General features: G+C 40.3%; 1 protein-coding gene across 3 annotated transcripts in view; it reads left to right on the top strand.

The window, feature by feature from the left end:
* The window catches only part of TSHZ2 (teashirt zinc finger homeobox 2), a 708,208-nt gene that overhangs the window by 227,415 nt on the left and 461,613 nt on the right, over positions 1-19,180 (top strand). For all 3 annotated transcript variants that reach the window (XM_058679408.1, XM_058679406.1, XM_058679407.1), the window contains one exon: positions 16,433-16,513. The gene's annotated coding sequence lies outside the window, so the exon portion shown is untranslated. The remainder of the gene's footprint in view (positions 1-16,432; positions 16,514-19,180) is intronic.

Below are 19,180 nucleotides of genomic sequence, written 5' to 3'. Positions count from 1 at the left end.
CATAAACATGTAAAAATTCATTATCCTGTACCCTAAAGTTCTATTCATCTTATTATATGTATGAAGGCATAAAATTACTGCAAAGGGAAAAAGAGAACAGGAAACCTTATACCCCTTTTGGATATCTAAGCGCGCACACACACACACACACACACACACACACATATATACATATATCTACACACACACGTATATCTGTATGCACATTTCTTGCATAATATATCCCATCCATGTATTCATACACACACAGTGATGGTACCTAGCATATGTTGACCTGTATGGGCATCTCATCTATTGTGAGGGTCAGCAAAGTACAATAGGGGTGTGTGATCTCATTCTCAGATAACCACATCCTATAGGAATCTTTCTCTTTCATCTCACATCTACCCTTTGGCTGCATGTTTCTTGTGTCTCCTGGGTTATCATGGTTGTTGCTAAGATATACCATTCCTCCTATCACAGAAAATATGGATACCTGAAAGAAAGAGCCACTTCTCTGAGAGATCTTTTAATAATCAGTGGATATTTAAAAAGAGAGAAAAAGAGAGTCTTGTAACAGTGACTTTAAGACACTTTTTATGTAACTTCTACCCTTATTTTTTTCTTCTTAGAGCACAAGGGCTAATTAAAAGTTATGTGTATACATTTTTTGATAAGAAATTCTTGTGTTTTGAGGTAAAAGAGAAAACTTCACGTTCAGAAAGGATGTCCTTGGCTTTAAAAATCATCCCTTCCTTCTTTGGGATAGGGAGGGTAATATTTTCCCTATGGACCCTCAAAGATAGAATACAGCAACAAGACTATAGGACTCAGGGTTCCAAACCATGGGAGCTGGGTTTGCAGGTATAAGAGGGTCTTTTTATTTGAATCTATGGGATTCTCTTGGAACTTAAGTTGGTGTGATTCCTCCCTGAGCACCTCATGTAAGTTCTGATCTTCTGGCTGACTTCTCTCCATAAATGACTCTATTACTTGAGCAGTAAGCTTGTTTATTGAGGAAGATGTGTGCGGTGGTCCCTAATGGAGCATGTCAGCATAAAAGCCCCATTATAGCGAGGCAGGCCTGGTCCATCCATTTCGCGTAGCACTCTCTCTCGGATTTATTAGTATTAGTGCAGGAAAAGTGAGTGCTCTATGTAGCACAGCGTTTTGAAACTGATATACTTCCACTACACAAGAAGGGTAGAAAAAGAATTCTCTGGGTCCACAGGTGCTCCTACTGAGAGGAAGCACAGAGTTCAACCAATGAGGAATGGTGTTGAAGTAGGTACAAAAGAGCAAAATGTTGTATATATGGAAAATTCACCAACATCCTTTTCCAGGCAATGACCCCAAGCATTAAGTAGAAGACTGTTTTCAGTTCCTATTGGTTGATATGCAGGATGATGAAGTTGATGGGGACAATGAAATCTAATGTTGGAAACATGGTTTTTTTTGTCTCGTAAAGCACCTATTTGTTGGCTCTTGCCAATTGTCGTTTAATAAGTAGAGCAGGGACCCGTCCATCCACAAACTGAGACAGTCTTACACAAAGGTGTTTATTGATCTGGAATGTTACTGCCAAGGGCACATTCTTGCTGTCTTCCCTGTACATTTTCAAGTTACTGGTCCTGCTGCCGAGAAGTGAGAAATGCCAGCTAGGGTGACCTTGGGGCACAGAGTCCCGCGGGAAGGAAGGCGCATGCTGCACGGGGAGGGAAGTACAGCACCAGGAAAGCAGTGTTCCCTATAGGTAATCTGTTCCGAACCCCGATACATCTTTGGAACGACCTCTGAATAATACATGAGACATTTGAGTTGTGTTGGGTTTGTGATGTCTTGTCCTCTCTTAAAAAGAGCTCTGGTATGTGTATTTATTACCCATAGATACATTGCTTACTCCCCGATCTTTCTTAAAATGTATCGGTATTTTTGCAGTGCTGTTGTGCAAGGATGATAAAATTTCACTTTAAGAACTAAGATTTTCTGGGTTAAATGTAAGAGGTACCCGGCTAGAAGTGCTGGTGGACAGTTAACTAAATAATTCAAGAAGATCTTATAGCCTCATAAAATGAAGCTGTACAACCCTTGAGTCTTTATCTCTTTCTGTGATCATCTGAATTGTATAAAGAAGGGCTTTATTTGGTGGAAAGTGATCAAAAGCTGCTGAACATGTCTTAATACAAACCAAAGGGATTTATTTGGCAGATATTTGCTGCTTTGTGGGGTGCAGGGCAGTAAAGCAGCTATGTCTTCGGAAAGGTCCAGTACCTGAGATGAAATATCCTTGAGATTTTGCTCCAGCTCTTGTTCCTGCCTCTCCCAGGCTATCCTCAGCAAAGCAATCCAAGCACACGAATGGCGGTCATGATCAATATGTAGATGAGCTAGTTTCAGCCTATCCCAATAAGCTTTATAGATTGAAATAGAGGCTTCATGTAATGTTCACATATTAGGAAATGACAGTCTTATAAACAAAACCAAGTGTGTGATACAGTGGGACCCAGCGGCTGTGCCGTGCTAACCCTACTCTAGCAGCCCATTTTCTACTGACAGTGACCAGAAACAGGCTGAAGCAGCATGTAGTCACAGAATCCACGGCTCCAACTTGGGAGCAAGCTCCTGAGTTTAAAAGGGAATATTGCGTTACACCCTCTGTAGACCATTCTTTTATCCTCATCAGTGGTTCTCTGCTGATAGAACAGAATAAAACCTGTGCCATAGGAATAAACTGTAGCATGTCGTGCTCTGCTTGCCACATGGTGATCCTCAGGAAACAAGGAGCAGTTCGGGAGCTACTGTGCTCGTTCAGCTGGCAGACAAATGTGTTACCACGCTGCAACACATAGAGACTTACATGTCCAGGGCTTCTTGCCGGATTTGCAATAAATATTTGGTAAGCCAGATTGCTTACAAGGACCTGGCGGTGTTTGACCTGAGGAAGGGGGTGGGGAGGAAGAGAGGTATGGGAGCATCATTCAACAGCTGCTTCCCAGCATCCGCAGAATGCCACCCTGCCAAGGAGTCAGAGCCTCCCCCATTGCCTAAAGACTGGAATCCAAAACTACTCATCAGCCCTATACAATTTTTCATATGTGGTTTCCAAAAGTGACTAGTTTTGGAATTACCAGTGTGTGTGGGGGGGAAAAGCTTTGAAAAGCATATCTGTGCATGGAGCCCCTGGAAGCCAAGCCTTGGAGTGAGGACTTGGGCATCTGCGTTTTGTTGCAAAGGAGAGGCTGGGAGTCTGATCCGCTTAATCTGGCTCCGGTTTACTTCTCTGGACCCTGTTATTGCCCATTTCCTTTTCATTCAGAGCGCTTGCTCTACTAGCCTTCTTCCTGTTCCTGGCACCTTTCAACATTGTCCAAGGTCAAGGAATTTGGCCCTCCTGGATCCATTGTTTGGAGCGGTCTTTTGTCCTGATGGGAGCTGGCTCACTGAACTCAAGGCTACTCACCTCTAGATCAGGTTTTCCCTGACTCTGTGCATCAGGTTTGGAGGGCTCCTCCTTCACGGATGCCCTAATGACTCACAGAACGTGGCTTTGTATTAGCAAATAGCTTTGACACATGTTCGCAAATACTTTAGATCATTTCCAGATTTCTTATACCCAGCACAATGTCGATGTTACATTGTACATAGTTGCTACGCTATAGCATTTGGGGAATAATGACGAGAAACTGTTAAGCAGGTGGAGTTATATATTTGTATGTGTGGGTGTGTCTGTGTATAAATTTTATCTGTAATTGGTTGAAATCATAGATGAAGAACTTACAAATAAGGACAGCTGATGATACCACAAACCGCATGGCTTAAAGCACAAATGCATTGTCACACAATTCTAGAGCACAGGAAACCAAAATGAAGATGTTAGCCAAATTGTACTCTCCTTCAAGGCTTTATGGGAATCTCTGGATGATACCCTTCTCTTAGCTTCTTGCTGGCAAGCCTGGGCCTTCCTTGGCTGGCAGGTGCATTGCTGCAGTCTGTCCGTCTGTGATCATGTGGCTCCCTCCGCGGACCTCTCCACATGATCTTCCCTCGGTGCAGTCTCGTCTCCCCTTACAAGGGCAACACTTATTTTATTATAACACACCCAGTGACAGCACAGTGTCTTGATTATATCCACAAATTCTATTTCCCAAACAGTAACACATTCACAGGCACCAGCATATCACCTATGGGGAGGGCGGTGATTGAACCCATTGCACCCTGCATATAAAGTAACCCCTCCCCACTCTGTGGGCATTGTTATTTCAGCCTGCCTTGACTCCGTCTGAAACCATCGTGCTTGTTTGCCAGAAGGTTTGCACGTTAACCACCCCCTCGCTGATGTAAATTCATGAGAACAGAAACCTGGATTATTGGGGCTATCAGTATTTCAGTAATGCCTGCAGTGATGCAAAGACTTGTCTGCAGCAGTCAAGTATGCCAATGATCAAAAAAAATAACAGTTACAGGGAGGCAGATTTGAGTTTACCATGAAGAAGACTTTTAAATATTTGGAGCTCACTGCACACTAAGGGAAAAACTAGGGGGAAGTAATGAGTTCCCTGTTGTGGGAGGAGCTCCTGCCAAACCAGGGCAGCATCGCCGAGGAAGCAATGAAGAGTGCATTCGCCTATCAGTTCAGCAGTGAATCCATGACCTCCAAGGGCCCTTTAAGCCCAGAAGTTCTGTAATTCCATATTTGAGGAGAGCTTTTTAAGAAACACTGTGTCTCAAGGAAATGACTAATGGTGGAAACTTCAGGCAGGCACAAGTTTCCTGTTACAGGTTTCTGACAGGTGCAATCTGTGACAGCCCTCAAATCACATTACTTTTGCAGCCTCCTTTATGCCTCATGAGTCTATTCTTAAGCATAGTTTGAATTCTTCTCCTTTTATTTATTTATTATTATGTTTTGTTGGCAGATTCTATCCAAGTTAAGCAAAAAGGAAGGAGCTTTTACATTTCTGTCTGGGATCCCTTTAATGTCTCAACTAAGCCTGTTACAATGAGAAATCGTATGAAGTTGGTCTTGTCTTGAAGGAACACCGTCTCTGGTGAGAGCTCTTGCTGCCAGGGGACTTGCTGTTACCAGAGCAGTCAACTTTGATTTGTGTATCAATAATGTCGTGTCAGTAGCCAGAGGGTATGGAACAGGGCCTTCCAGAGGCTTTTATTGGTGCTTTTGCTGGAGTATTATTTCAAATTAACTTCAGTCTCTTGGAAGACACTGAGCAGTAGAATGCTATTTCCCATTTGTAAACAAAATGGTGAATAATTAGGGGAGAAACTAAGACAGCCTGATTTCTAGGAAATGTCACATCTGCAGATCTTAATTTTCTCCAAGCACCGTTGCCCTCTGCTTCTCTTCCCGTTGCGTATTTCCTCCCAGGTACTCCACTTCATAGAACCTGGTTACAGGGCAATCAATGGCTTCACCACCACTCAACAAAATGACTAGAGATTCTCTGTCATCGCCATACCAAGAAGAGAGGTCAGGAGACTGGGGCGAACTGCTCAAGATGAAATAGAATGTTTTAACAACATTCCACAGTGAAGAAACATTTTGTATGTGATGGCAAAAACACAGTCATTGTACAAGTTCTAGAAAGTACTGACAAACAAAGATATAAACACACACAAAAAAATCACCTTTTATTCTATCACCCAACATAACCACTCTTTGTCACTTTGGCACATATGCTTTAAATTCTCTCTGTGTATGTGTGTGTTTCCAGGGAAGAGATTTCATTGTGGCATCACTTACTGACTAAGGACAGAGTTTGGTAAACTTTTCTTTTTTTCTGGAAAGTACCAAATCCTGGGTATTTTCAACTTTATTTCTGCATTGAGTGTTGGTGGCAGCTACTCAGAAAAATGGGTGATGACCAGGTTATGTCTCATGACCATAGCTCACTGACCCTGATACAGGATCATTTGTCTTACATGCCACCAATATTTTTAATATCATTTTAAATAATATCCTAGTACACAATTTCATGGATATACCATATATTTTCCAGGTAATTCATATTAACTAAAGCCTGAAAAGGCTTTTGGTCTTTTCATTAATATAAATAACTCAATAATGAACATCTCATGACTACATCTTTCAACACACTCATGATTATTTCCTTAGTATAAATTTACTAAAATATTCATGCAGCTAAGGTGTATACAAAGTTCTCTTCAATATCAGTTTCACTAATGGCATGTAGTTACAGCCTCTGCATTAGTAAGGCAAATATTTCTTTATACTTTCCTAATATTGACAGTAAATTCTACATTTAGTGCTAATAGAGGCCCATAAAAATAGTCTCAATCATTACTTTTCTAGAGACACAGCAGCGCTAGTCCGAATGCAGGTGGAAGTCTACACTCGAACTTCGGCAAAAGGCCGAGAAGCGATCGGGCGGGTGTCTCATGTGCTATGCCACTGTGTAACCCACTTGACCTTGTGGCTATTTATCTGCTTTCCCTTTTCTAATATACTGTATTCCATGGTCTGCTGTTCTAAATTTCTTAAATCTAATTTTACGTATTCTGTCTTATTTCTAAAAACTGTAATACTATCTGTGCAATGAAGTAAGATTAAAAAAAAAAGGAGAGCTAGGAAGGAAAGAGAAAACGAACCGAATTAGGGGAAAAAACCACAGAAGAAGACAGAAACTAAAACAGGAAGAGGAAAATGGAGAACACAAATTGAAGAGCAGATAACTCAAGGCCACAAGTTGTTGAGCAAACATGGGGGAGCGCTTCCGTTCATCAGCAGCCAAGGACCAGCAACAACATGGACCATTATTTATTGGAGGATTCCAAGCGTGCCACTTAGGCACAAGGGAGACACCACTGGGCACCTACCCATCCGGGGTCTGGCTGATTCTAGGAAGGGATGCGCTACACAGAGTCCACATCAGCACCAGACTGATGACTGTGGGAAAAAGAACTCAGCTTTCCAAGTTAAAGTAAAAAAATCGGATGTTTGTGGAAAGTATCCTGATATTTGAGTCATGACAACGTATTTTTCAGAGGAATTAGGCCTTTGAGAAATAAAAGGAAGCACGCCTCAGAAATGTGGTTTTTAGCAAACTAACAATCTCCTTTCTGTCCTGGAATTTAACTCAATAGAATCATTCAGTATGGTTTTTTTTAATCTATGTTTTTCACTCAACATAATTGTTTTTGGGACTGTACTATAAGATCCTTCTTTTTTATACTTTTATAAGGTCCCTGTATTATTAAGCCCTTCCTTTTTTAACACTGAATGTTAGGAAAACGATTTTATGCCTATACCCTATTTTTGCTCCACTAGTTATTATTATTATTACCATCACCATCATCATTTTATGATACAGTTCCATAGGCCCTGGGATTTCTCTTACCCCCTTCCCAAATCCCTTTCCGCCAACTGAGTTCTCCTATATTATTGAAATAGTATAGTTCTTCATAAACAGTCATATGTCCATCATTGCAGACATGGACAATGGCAGAGTCCAACATGCTATTGTCAAGATATAGTTAAGTTTCATTGGGAGTCCCTCTTTGATCCATAAGTTGAGATGAATACTGCATTGTATCCTCACATCTGGATATTACAGTCTCCATTACACAGTTACTATCCATCTCCTTAAATGAAAAGCCACAAAATGAAATCAACAACAGCAAAAAAAATAGAAATTTACAACTCCATTAAGTTAAATAACATGCTACTGGATATGATAGTCTCCATTCACAGTTACTGTAGATCCCTTTAGATGAAAAGCCACAAAACAAAATCAACATCAGGAAGAAAAAACAAGGGAGTAACAACACCTTGAAGTTAAATAACATGTTACTGAATGACTGTGTCACTGAAGAAATGAAAAAAAAATAAGAGCCTTCTTGAAGAAAATGATGCTACAGTGAAGAATTTAATGAGAAAGAGACTTTTTAAAAAGATTTATTTTTATTGCAAAGTCAAACATACAGAGAGGAAGATAGACAGAGAGGAAGATCTTCTGTCCATTGATTCACTCCCCAAGCAGCTGCAATAGCCGGAGCTGCGCTGATCCAAAACCAGGAGCCTGGAGCCTCTTCCGGGTTTCCCATGCAAGTGCAGGGTCGCAGGGCTTTGGGCTGTCCTGGACTGCTTTCTCAGGTCACAAGCAGGGAGCTGAACTGTTGCCCGTATGGGATCCCGGCACGTGCAAGGCAAGGATTTTAACGACTATGCTACTGCACCGGGCCCAAAAGAAAGTGTTTTGAAGAGATGAAATAAGAAACCCTATTATTGTGGTTGTTTTTTGGTTCATTCATCTCTGTGCCTAGACATTTGAGTTGTTTCCAGTTTGTAAGTTATTGTCAATAAACATGTGTCAAACATTTACGTATAATTCTTTGGACAGTTTTCTGCTTCTCTTAGCTAAATACTCAAAAGTAGAATTGCTGGCTCATATTCTAAGGAAACATTTAATTTTATTTTAACTCATCTGGTCCAGAGTGGTTTACCATCCCAGGTCCCAGTGTGAAAGTTTGAGAAGCCACTAGAATGCCTAAAATTACAGTAACAGACGACACCAATTCCAGTCGCTGTGCGTACTAAGCATTGCTCACTGTTGTACTGTCCTCCCGTGCAACCACTGTGGAGAGCTGCTTGGAAGCTTCTAGTGAAGTTAGCTAGACACCTAAACACAAGACCCAGCAAGTTCACTTTTAAGACCTTACCTAACGAGAAATGAAAACATATGCTACAGTAATATTTATTGTGGCTTTTGTTTGCATTTAAATCTGCAATCCAATTGCACGTTCATTTTGTGTATGACATAGAGAAGGGTTAAGGTTCAAGGTGTCTTCCGTATGAATTACAATTTGTGTAAGAACAAATTTTTGGAAAAGCTATTCTTTCATTAACTGATTTGCCTTTGAACTTTGGTCCGAAAATGATTTGATTCTGTGTATGTAAGGCTCTGTTTCTGTACTTTGTAATTTATACTGTTGCTCTCCGTTTGTGTCCTTCTATTATACTGTGTTAATAACAGTAGTTTACAGTAAACCTTGAAAGCAGATGGTATAAGGCCTCCAATTTGTTCTTCATTGTCAAGTTTGTTTTGACTATCCTATATCCTTCTTGTTTCCATGTAAAATTTTTAATCAGCCTGTCAGTGTCCACAAAACCCTGATGGGATTTTGAATCAGATTATGTTGAATCTAGACAATTTTAGGGGTAACTGACATCTTCCTGTTTTTATTAAAATAACAAAGACATTTTTTAAGCAGTGGTCATGTGCCAGCTAGCATTTACATGTGCTAACTCTCATAACAGCCCCATGCAGCAGTACAATAAAGTTTTTGGATTTTAATACAGTAGGCCTCCAGTATGAATAGTAATTCTCATTCCTCTTGAAATAAAAGTGATTAATATTTCTTTAGGGCAAGTCTGGTGCTGAGCAATCAGCTATCATTACTTCATTAAATTTCTCCAAGAAAAAAAAAAGCACAGTGGAGATTATTAGTTCCATTTTCCAAATTGGAAAATACTCCAACCCATAGTGCCACTAAGTCTTTGTTCATGCCATTCTATGTACTATGATGTCCATTTTATAATTGTTAACTAATTGTACAAGAGAAGTTTCCTTCTGTGGACTTCTCTTTTGTTGTTGTCTTTTTTTAAATTTTTTTAAAGATTTATCTAATTTTATTGGAAAGTCAGATATACAGAGAGGAGGAGAGACAGAGAGGAAGATCTTCCGTCTGATGATTCACTCTCCAAGTGGCCACAACAGCCAGAGCTGAGCCAATCCCAAAGCAGAAGCCAGGATCCTCCTCCAGATCTCCCACGTGGGTGCAGGGTCCCAAGGCTTTGAGCTGTCCTTGACTGCTTTCCCAGGCCACGAGCAGGGGGCTGGATGGGAAGTGGGGCTCCTGGGACATGAACTGGCATCCATATAGGATGCAGGCACATGCAAGGTGAGGACTTTAGCTACTAGGCTACCATGCCAGGTCCCAGTATGCTAATTTTTTAAACCAATAAGTAGTAACCATCTCTGCATCAAGGGCAGAATGTGATACGTTGATCTAGGTGTACATTGCAGGAAGATCCAACCAAGTGATTTAACACACCCATCATCTCACCAGTTTTTCATTTGTATGTGTGTGGTGAGAATGTCAAAAATTACCTCAACGATTATGAAATACACCTAGCATTATTAAGTGTAGTTACCTTACAGTGCAATAGTTCACTGAAACATCCCTCCAGTCCAGTTTTAAACTATATGCTTCGATCAACATATTTCTTCGACTCCTCTCCCCATTCTCTATCCAAACACTGATAGGTAGCTTTCTACTCTCTGTTCCTATGAGATCAATTTTCTTAGTTTTCACGTAAAAATTAGATCCTAAAGTGTTTGTCTTTCTTGTTTGACTTACTTTACTTAGCTTCCATCCATCTTGTTGCCAATGATAAAATGTCCTTATTTTTAAAGTTAGTGCATTGTGCATATTCACCATACTTTTCCCCCCATTCATCCCTTCATGGAACCTTGGGGGACTTCTGTAGGTTGACCATTATAAATAATGTTAAAACAAGCATGGAAGTGCAGATATCTTTTCAAAACACTGATTTCAATTCCTTTGAATTCATTCATAATAGGCAGCTTTTCATTACCATGCAACAAAACACCCAAGAGGAGCTACTTATGAAAAAAAGAGAGGTTTTTGGTGTTTGTTTTGGAGGCTGAATCCAAACAGCAGGTTGCAGGCAATGCAAGCTTTGGCAAAGGCTGTGGAGCAGAGTGCAAGCGGTGAGAGGCCGCATCGTGAGGCAGGAAGCAGAGAGTGGCTGGACACAAACTCACACTTCTGCAACAACCTTCTGAGGTCACACCCTCCGAATGACCTTCAAACCTCCCACTGCAGCCCGTCTCTTGAAGGTTCCACAATCTTTCTAGAGTGTCACCCTCGAAACCAAGTCCTTAACACATCGGCCTTGTTTGGGAACACCCACATTAATATTCAAGCCATATCAGGAAGTACAGTGGAATCGCTGGGTCATATCATAGTTCTATTTTTAATTCTTTGAAAGAAGTCCTTACTATTTTCTATAATGACTATGTAATTCACATTCTCAACAATAACATACAGGTCCCCCTTTTTCCACATCCTCACCAACATTTTTGAAAATTTCCCTTCCAACAGGCACAAGGACATACCTCGTTGTGGTTTTACTGTCCATTCCTCTGACAATTAGAGATGGTAAGCATTTTGCCAAATAGCTTCTGTTAACCAATTGCTTCTCTTATTTTGAAAAGTGTCTGATCCCATCTTTTAAATTGGGTTATTTGTTTTCTTCTATTGAATTGTTTGAATTCTTTATACATTTTGTCTGTCAGCTCCTCATCAGATATATCATAACCATATTGTCTTGTAACCCACAGTCGTGTATATCTTTCCATTTATTTGTAGCTTTTAGAACACTTCTTCCCGGTATTTTATGGTTTTCACTGTGCAGTTTCACTGTACATGTTGTATTAAATCTGTTCCTACATAATTCATGTGTTTTGGTGCCACTGCAAATCACACTTTAAATATCGCTTGCCAATTTTTATTGACAGCGTATAAAAATGCAGTTGATTTTATATTTTAGTTTTGTTGCTTGTGGCTTTAATAAATTCATTTATTAGTGTTGGTAGCTTTTTGTGGAATTCTCAGGATTTTTATGTTCATGATCATACAATCTGCAGACACAGTTCAAAAATTACTCCCTTTCCTGTTCACATGGTTTTTATGACTTTTCCTTGGCATGTTGTGCTGCTGTAGACCCCAGGACAATTTGAACCACAGAGGTAAGTGTGGGGAGCGGCCGACCCCACACGGATGAGGCGCTTCAAGATGGCGGCTGGCCGAGTGCCAGGAGGCGGGGCTTGTTCCCGTCAGGAGGCAGGCAGGAAGTCACAAGGATAGGCTAATTCTCCCTCGCTGCGATTGCTGACCTATCAGATAGCGCCCCGTGGACCACGTGCAGAAGTGATTGGTGGAAGAACTATATTTAAGCAGCTCGCTTTCGGCAATAAAGGTCTTTTTGGTTCGTGACGTTCTGTGGCTCTTACGTGGGGAATGGGGGGATACAGAAACGGGAAGAATTGGGAAGAAGGGTGGTGGAAAACGGGAGGAAGGGTGGCGAAGAAGCGGGTAGGAAAGCTTAGACGGGGACAGGAGCAGCAGAGAAAAGGTTTTAAATGCAGCCGCTTTTGCCAGTTTTTCCCGGCCCTCCAAGAATATTCCTCGTCATTTTAGTGTCGCTGCAGGGCGGCGACAGGTAAGATCTTAACTTTGTCCTTCCTCCTCCACCATTCAGCCTAAGTAGTGTATGTTCGAGATTGTTTGTGGGTTCCCCAATCGGTTCCATAAAGCCCCCTCTAGTCCCTACTGTGCTGCAAGCTTTCTGTCATGAGTGAATGTTACTTTTAGTGCTGTATCTATTTAGATATTAGCCTTTTTAAATCTTTCTTAAAATAAGTGAATCGTATTGTTTTATTTTCAAATGACAAACTTATATTAAACTGTACTTAGTCATGGTGTATAATTTTCACAGGATATAATGATGACTTTCTTTGAAAACATGTAAGAATTTTCATATTTACATGAATGAAATTGATCTTTAAGCTTACTCTTTCCCTTATGTCCCCATTTGTGTTTTGCTACATGGCCTTGATGACCTCAAAGCGTGAGTTGGCAATGATAAATCCTTTATCTTCTGAGAGTATGGAAGATGAGTGCACTTAATTTCTTAAATATTTTGCAGAATGTGTAAGTGAAATCACTTAACAATGGAAAACTTAATAAGAAAAATTTTCATTACAAATTCAAGTTCTTTTTTTTTTTCTTAAGAAAAAAAAGTTTTATTTTGAAGTCAGAGTTACAGAGTGACAGAGATCTTTCATTTCCTGCCTCACTGCTCATCTGGCCTGCAAAAGACCAGGGCTGGGCCAAGAGTTTCTTCCAAGTGTTCCACTTGGGTGTCAGGCGCCCAAACGCTTGGACCATAGTTTGCTGTTTTTTCCCAGGCCATTAGCAGGAAGCTGGATCAGAAGTGTAGCAACTGGGACACAAACTATTACCCATATGGAATGCTGGTGTCACAGGTGATGGTTTTGGTTGTTCTGCCCCAAATTTAAATCCTTAAGTAGTCTTAGGATGATTCTGATTCTATTTCTCCTTGTGCCGATTGTCTCTTTAAAGAAATTTGTCTACTTTTAAGTTGTCAAATTGATTGGCATGAAGTTGCTCATAATACTCACTTATTATCTATTTAAACAATGTGTGGGGATTCCCACTCTTTAATATCCTGATACTGGTAATTCATGTCAGCTGACTGCTTTATTTGAGAAACTCTAGTGAAAGGAGTTTGTTTGTTTGTTTGTTTGTTTTTATGTTTCAAAGAACCAGAGGAATGTTAAAATCTTCAGCTCCAGTTGTGGATTTATGTATCCTTCTATTCTATCAGTTTAGCTTTATGTATTTGGAAACTCTACCTATGAAGTACATATATTTTTAGCATTTTTGCCTCCTTAAAGACCATTTTGTCAATAGAAAAGGCCCTTTTCTATCCTTGGAATCTACTTCACATCACTCTGTTTTTCTTATTACCATTTGTGCAATCCATTGTCTAGATCCTCGGAGTTTAAAGGCATTTATTACTAATCCATAGTGACTGTTTTACCTTTTTATCCCTGACATTTTACTAGAGCGTTTAAGTCATTTACATTTAATGAAATAATTGATATATTAGACATTTTTTAAAACTATAGAATAAAGTAGATTTTAATTTTTTACTTCACTTTTTTTCCTTCCTATATGTTCTTTTTTCTTCTTTGGGATTAAACAGACTTTTGATAACTATTTTACAGTAACTCTGTTGGCATCTTGTCTACTTATTTTATTTTTAGTGGTCATTCCAGATGTATTATATATGAATCTTCAACTGATTATAACTAAATTTCAAGTAATGGTAGACTACTTGACCTATAAAATGAACATGAAAACAATATGTTCTTCCTTTTCTTCCTTTCAATCTTTGGTATGTGCAAAGCCTGTCATGCAATAAACTGCTACATATTGCCACAAACTCAAAAAGCAAAAGTATTATTTGCTTTCCATTGAGTTATTTCATGTCTAACATTTTATCAAAGAAATGTTTTAAATAGGGAAACTCTTTTGTTTTTCACCTGTTGTTTAGTTTTGGCACTTACTGATTCAGTTTCAATATTGTATTATTTTTTATGAACTTGAACAAAAGAAAACCGTGAATCTTCAAGGTGACAACCTCTCTTCACCGTAACTTTTGAACAGCTTTGCTTCCTTCATTCTTGTGGGATGGTTTCACAGTTCTTAACTTCTAGACTTCCTTTTTCTTTTGCCAGTAGGGGTAGTGCTTTACTGTCTTGTGGTTTGTTTTTCAAATGCGCAATCAGCCATGCTGCTTATTACTGTTTATTGAAATTTACTGGTCATTTTCCTCTGTATACTTTTAAGATGTTCCCTTTATTCCTGATTTTAGCCATCAGATTAGGATGTGACTTAGTCTGTTTTCATTTGTGTTTTTTTTTTCTCACTATGGATTTATTCATATGCTCAGAACTAGGGATTCTTGTCTTTGTCAAAACGTATGGAAATGCTTTAAAACATTACAGTGGTATCAGTAAGTCAAAGAGACACTAGAAGAGCTCCCATAAGCAAATCTGGAACACATTGAGTAATAAAACAAATTCTTTAGTAATGGATTATAGTTCAAAGCATAAAATCAGTATTTGTGGTATAAGCACACAATGATACAATTGATTCATTTAATGAGTGGGGTAACACAGACAAGTTTATGCAGAAGAATTCCATGTAGTTATATAGAGACTTCTTTACCATGGGGAAGCATAGTGCCCTCTACTTCAGCAGTGCGAGCTAAGCACAATGCTTTCTTCCCCAATAACACCAAATAAAAAGGGGGTGGGGAGGTTGAGAATAACCACTTTACCACTGCAGAAAGCTGGCCAAGACTACCTCTGCTGGTCAGGATCAATGGCACAGAGGCAAGTCATGCTGAGAGTACACACCCTTGATCGCCCATGATGCTTCTTCACTCTGCCTTCCAAATGTGCAACCCATCTAACCACAAGGAAAATCCAGCTGAAGGATCGTTTTTGAAATCATCTGACCAGTACTCAAAACTCTCAAGACTATCAAAAACAAGGGAGGCTCAAGGAAATGTGACAGTCATGAAGAACCCAAGGAGTCATGACAAAATGGGACCTGGAAGAAAAAAGGGACATTAGAGAGAGACTGGGAGAATGCAACTATGGACTTTAATTAATGATGTATCAGTATTGATCACACCACATTACCAAAAGGGACACTAGGTGAGGATTATATGAGAATTACCTCTACTATGTTGTAATTTTCTTTCTAGAAGAGAGAGAGATCTTCTGTCCACGGACTCATTCCTCAAATGCCTGGTGCCTGCAAAAGATAGGGCTGGGCCAGGTTAAAGCCAGGGGACAGGAACTCCATGTGGATCTCCCACTCTGGTAGCAGAGACCCAGGCACTTGAGCCACCAGCTTCCCAGAGAGATTTAACAGGAAATTGGATGGAAAACAGAAGGAGGGACTCCAACCAGTACTCTGATATGGGATAAGTTCCCCCAGGTAGAGTGTGTAGAAAGAGACCATCAGTGCCACCACATGCCAAGTATCATGCTAGGTTTGGCGGCTTCCATGTGAGCAAAAGCAGTTAGCTCTCATAAAGTGGATCGTCTGACTTTGTGATGCTGTGGCACTGAGGTGGACATCAAGTTGATGACTGTCATCAGCTCATGCAGTCACATTCTTTCCTAGCAAGGGCAAACTGAAGAAATGGCAGAACATGGCTCCAGGACAGAGATGAACCCTTGTTTATGAAAGAGAGGAGAGCATGAGGCTCTGGAGGGAGGGATTTGGATGAAAGACATGAAAGGAAACAACAGAGTGGCATCACTTGAGATAAGACAGCTTTTCTGGTCCCTTGCGAGATTTGAGCATACTCATCTGTGGTTCTAAGTGTTTTGGCATCAACTGCCCATACTGGTGAGCTAGGCTGGAAAGGTTCCTGACATTTTGATACTTTTCAGCAATAAAAAAATATCCATAGGCACTAGGAATTGAGATGTATGTAAAAATAGAGGGCTCCAGAAATCTCGCCTTTGAGTATCTTCTAAAAAATTGCTTTTGTTTTGCTCACTGTAAAATTTGCTTGTTACCAAGAGACATATTACAAGCAAGAAAATCTGAGTAGCTCTTTGTCTTAGCAACTAAGATGCTTGCCTATGGTGCTGGTGCTGTGCTGCAGGAAGCTGGGCCTCTGCCTATAGTGCCAACATCCCATAGGGATGCCAGTTCAACCCCTGACATCTTTTGAAAATTGGAGTAATGATACTAATTGATCTGTTTTTCTTCCCAGGAGCAAACAGCTGGAGCTGAACAGTGGCTGCGCTCTTTGATGAGGCAGTGCCCTTACTTGGACAAGCAACAGGACTCACACACGGTGAGCATGGATTTCATTAAATTATTCCAGTGGGTTCCTGACTAGAGACAGTTTTATCCTGGTTGAAGCCAGGAGCCAGAATCGCTCATGTGAGTGGCAGTCTTTTTCCTGGGCACATTAACAGGGGACTGTATTGAAAGTGGGTGCAAATTGGTACCCATGCGGGTTGTTGGAGTCGCAGGAGACGGCTTGACTCACTCTCCACAATGCTGGCCCTTCATATTGGCACAGATGCTTAGCGACTGGGGCAAAACAGCCTGGGTAGAGCCCCGGCTCTGCCTCTGACCAACCCTGTCATGTGGAGCAAATGCTCAAACACGTTGGTCCTCAGTTTTCTAACCCCAAAGTAGAATGGTAATTATAAACACACCTTATTAAAAGACTGCATTGAAACTGTACAAAACTGTCTAATTCATAATACACACACAGTAAATATCAGTCATAACTGTTAGGATTTTTATTGTATTTATTGTTGTTTGGGTAAACACTCAAGGCAATAAGTTAGGTGAGTTTATTCTATGTATTCAAAGCATTTGATCCAACTTCTTGCCAAATTTCCCTGATTGTTCTCTTGTTTTCAATTTCTATTTTCTATCTGTTTTCATTTTCAGGCAGATCCTACCCAAATGTTGAAAAATTCAGTCAGGAGCCCTCCATGTTTATAATCTAGGCTCTTAGCAGAAAAGTCTAGGCCCGTAAGGACTCTGAGTTAAACAACTCCTGCTGCTGGCAGAGTGGGGGCTGTTGATGGTGAGGTGATGGGCAGCTTTGGGTTAAGTGTGCTTGGGAAGGAAGGGCCAGAGCCCACCTCCTCGCCCCAGTGTGCTGAGAGTGGGGGAGATTAACCGGCAGCAGGGACCTGGGGAAGTGATTTCACAAAGAAGGAGAATGATCCTGGCAGGCAAAAACGACAGCTCTGCGATTACTCCCATTTTACAGAAGACCGTCTCAGGAAGATGAAGTCATTTTCATGAGGATACAAGGCTTTTAAGTATGAGATTAAGAATTCACACCCTGGCTTCTAAACATTCCGGAACAATTCATTATCAGGAAAACCCATATCAATAGATCAAAAGAAAAATGGTGCTGCCATCACCGGGGCTGAAAGGCTTTTGATAAAAGTCAATATTCTTTCTTGATAGATAATCCTTTCCAACATTAAACTTACAGAGCAGTAGGAGAGGGTTTTAAGAAGACTTCAAATTGCTGCTGAGTTACTTAGAAGACTTGAAAAACATGGATAATAGTGCTTTCCTTGTTCCATAAGTAAATGTGTATCTGTACTGTGGTTTTAGGAGAGGGGCTACCACTATCTTTGAAATAGATGTTCCAACCCTCCAGTTCAATTAAGAATATATCACTGAGAACAGCCAAGCATATTGTACAACATAGCCTAACACAGAAGTGATGAAAATGTGATAACTCTGGTATAGAATTAAACAGGTCGGCGGGACAGAATCAAGTCCAGCAATAGGAAGGAGTAAATATGGAAATGTGTCCTGCAAAGAATAAGTGATATTTAAAATCAAATTGAAAAAGATTCAACATACAATATTAAGGCATCAGAATAGCTAACTTTTAAAAAAAATGCAATCCTATCTCCTAGACTACACCAAAATGTATGCAAGATGTTCTAGCATCTCAATGTGTTTACCAGAAGATATGGGAGAGCTTTTCCCATAGTCACAGAAACAATAAAAATATCTAAAGAAATGACCCAAAATCCAGCAGCCATAGAAAAAAATCTTTTTTTTTTCAAGATTTATTTATTTTTATTGGAAGGCAGATACACAGAGAGGAAGAGAGACAGAGAGGAAGATCTTCCGTCCGATGGATGGCCCCACATTGGTTAACAGAGCGAGAGCTGGCCTTTGGGGGACCAAGCCCTCTGTGCCTAAGAGAAGGACCCCGGGCTGGGTGTGCTCTAGACAGCCTCTTGGAGTTCTCAATAGTTGTTGATCCAGAGCTCCAGGAGGGCATTGATGCTGGGCCCTACAAAGTGCATCAGCCATCCTGGCTCAGACACTATCAGAAGGCTTCAAAAAGCCTATGGAAAATGTGCACTATGAAAAAATATTACATATGGATTTCAATGTTATCATGCCCCTAAATAAAATTGTCTTTAAACATCATTTTTCATAAACTTATTGAATGACTCTCATATTCAATGAACGCTTGCTGTTATGACTCACAGCACAATGGTTTTATCCTCCAAGTGGTCCGAGAGACACAGCATCTCACAAACTCACATTCTAAATTGTTAAAAAAAAAAAAATAGCAAGTGGAAAGAGAGAACAAAATTAGCTGCACGAACTCTGAAGCCAGGAAAGCTGGCACCATTGCCTTCAGCAAGATGTTATCTGACATCTTTTGGCTGAGTGCGTCCTTTCATGGGGTGATTAAACAGCAAATATCTCTGAGCAGCATAATGTTTATTAGACGTTCCTCTGCTAGGGCAGCTTGTGTTTTCCCTGTATTCTGGTTCCATATTCAAATGTGTACAATTTGTTGATTTAAATAAAATTTAAAATAAGCCATGCTGCTTGAAGAGCTGCTGACAGGGCCTTGCGGAAATTTTTGAAAGATTATTATTATTAGGAAACAATTCTGTTTCCGTATCATGCTTCTCTGCCTCACGTCTCATCTCTAAGCCCCCAAGGACAGCAA

The sequence above is a fragment of the Ochotona princeps genome, chromosome 22 (genome assembly GCF_030435755.1).
Source record: "Ochotona princeps isolate mOchPri1 chromosome 22, mOchPri1.hap1, whole genome shotgun sequence".
Classification (NCBI taxonomy): Eukaryota; Metazoa; Chordata; class Mammalia; order Lagomorpha; family Ochotonidae; genus Ochotona; species Ochotona princeps.
This window is presented reverse-complemented; position numbering and strand designations above follow the sequence as displayed.